Source organism: Protomyctophum parallelum (genome assembly GCF_964188405.1).
Source record: "Protomyctophum parallelum genome assembly, chromosome: 3".
Lineage (NCBI taxonomy): Eukaryota > Metazoa > Chordata > Actinopteri > Myctophiformes > Myctophidae > Protomyctophum > Protomyctophum parallelum.
This window is the reverse complement of record NC_139698.1, coordinates 18,279,114-18,281,613: the sequence shown is the minus strand read 5'-3', so window position 1 is coordinate 18,281,613 and position 2,500 is coordinate 18,279,114. Positions and strand designations below refer to the sequence as shown.

At 46.0% G+C, this 2,500-nt stretch overlaps 1 protein-coding gene across 1 annotated transcript in view; it reads right to left on the bottom strand.

Annotated features, from left to right (window-relative positions):
- Nucleotides 1-2,500, bottom strand: part of LOC310855585 (death-associated protein kinase 2-like) — a 42,491-nt gene that overhangs the window by 25,490 nt on the left and 14,501 nt on the right. The gene's annotated exons all lie outside the window — the stretch shown is intronic.

The window sequence follows — 2,500 nt, the reverse complement described above, 5'->3', positions numbered from 1 at the left end:
GGGGGGGGGAGGAGGAGGAGGAGGAGGGGGAGGGGAGGAGGAGAGTGGAGGAGGAGGAGGAGGGGAGGAGGAGGAGGAGGAGGAGAAGGAGGAGGAGGGGGAGGGGGAGGAGGGGGAGGAAGAGGGGGAGGAGGAGGGGGAGGAGGAGAAGGAGGGGGAGGAGAGGGAGGGGGAGGAGGATGAGGAGGGGGAGGAGGAGGAGGAGAAGGAGGGGGAGGAGAGGGAGGGGGAGGAGGATGAGGAGGAGGGGGAGGAGGAAGTGGAGGGGGTGGAGGAGGAGGAGGATGAGGAGTAGGGGGAGGAGGAGGTGGAGGATGAGGAGGAGGGGGAGAGGAGGAGGAGGAGGAGGAGGAGGAGGAGGAGGAGGAGGAGGAGGAGGAGGAGGAGGAGGGGGAGGAGGAGGGGAGGAGGAGGAGAGTGGAGGAGGAGGGGGAGGAGGAGGAGAGGGGGAGGAGGGGGGGAGGAGGAGAGGGAGGAGGAGGAGGGGGAGGAGGAGGAGGAGAGGGGGGAGGAGGAGGAGGCAGACAGAGAGGAGATTTGAGATTTACGCACTGGTGGAAAAAAGTACTCGCATGTTTGTAGTAGACAGTGTTGTTTTCGTCGACTAAAACTAAGACGAAAATTTTTCGTCGACTACCTTTTTTTCACTGGCGAAAACTGAATGGAAACTAAATGAAAACTAACCTACGATGACTAAAACTGAGACTAAATATATTGACAATTTCGTCAACAAATAAAAACAAGAGAAGTAAAAGTCAAGTCATTTCACACTTGGTTTCATGCTGAAAATAGCCGATCTTGTAGATCGGCTATTTGTAAAATCAGTCGTTACGACGGCATCAAGGTGAGACAAAAGACTAAAATCTTATGATTTAGTCGACTAAACTAGACAAACTAACATTCCAGGTGACTAAAATGTGACTATGACTAAACTAAAATAGAAATTTGCTGCCAAAAACAACACTGGTAGTAAAGTATCAATACTGCAAAGTTAGATGTACTCTGTTACAAGTAGAAGTGGCGTATTCAAAATGTACTAATGTAAAGTGCAAAAGTATCGGCATCAAAATGTAGTAAGTAAAAATACCCATATCGCAGAATGTCCCATTTAACAAGTTCAAAATGTAAAAATAATATTGAAATTAGCCGACATACAAGCTTGTAGATCTGCTATTTCCAAATGGCCGAAATGTATATAAAGGGCTGAAGTGGGTAAGGTTTAATGTTTGTATGTTTTGTAATAATAATAAAAATCTACAAAGTAGAATGGTAACTAAAGTTTTCATATAATTGTAGTGAAGTAAAAGTACAATATTTGCGTCTGAGACGTAGTGGAGTAGAAGTGAAACTGTAGAAAATTGGAAATAATCCAGCAAAGTAAAGTGATTCCTGTACTAAATCTCACGGTAATCTAACCTTAAATCAGTTTATATCAATCAGGTGTGCTATTTCTTTCTACGGTGCTGTAGCTGAACTATAGGTACGAGCGCTTGATTTCCTTGCCAACGCTGGCTTCAAAGGCGACATTCTAAATCCTACATGTGTGTGCCTCTCGCCAAAAACAACAACAACAACAACTGTGGACTAGACCTGAGACACCACAAAGCGAGTGAACAGTTACCCTTAAAACTAAGAAAATCGCTGAAAAACATATATCTTTAATGACAGATGTATATCTGTGTATGTCACTACGACCACAAATTGTCCCAAGAAATTAGCTAGCCTATAGCCACCGAGTTTGCCGTGCTCTGGGAGAACAGAGCAGCTGAATTCTTTGTTTTGATTAGGTGTGGAGTGGTGCTCGTTTGAACAACGGCTAGAAGGCTTGTTTCAACCAATCAGATTGCTTCCTCGAAACGACCTGTTGTTATAATAGTAAATAATGTTCTGGCGAGAGTGTTTGCCCCCGACCACCACTCAAAGTGGCTACTGGCCAATCACAGCGCGTCCTTGCACAGGTATTAGTATTCCTACTAGCATGTACCTAGATCTCCTATCTCATATATGGGCAACTGGCGGCCCCGGGGGCCACATGCGGCCCCCCGCCTTCACTTAATGCGGCACTCAGGTTAGTATCAGAAAACTGATATATTATTGATTTCAGCTAATTACTAGTATTATTAGTATTATTGTCTTTGTTTTATGTCCAATGTATTTGTATTTAGTTCATAAAGTTAACATAACTATAACTAAATCCATCCATCCATCTTCAACCGCTTATCCGTAGTCGGGTTGCGGGGGCAACAGCTCCACCAGAGAGCTCCAGACTTCCCTCTCCAGAGCAACATTATAGTGACTTCCTCCTGGGGGATTCCGAGACGTTCCAAGGCCAGTGGGTCTATGTATCATCCAACTGCGCTTTGGTCTGCCCCGGGGTCTCCTCCCAGTGGGACGTGGGTCGAGGACCTCCCTAGGGAGGCGCCTGAGAGGCATCCTAACCAGATGCCCGAACCACCTCAGCTGACTATAACTAAATGCATTTGAAATTAAATAAAAATGT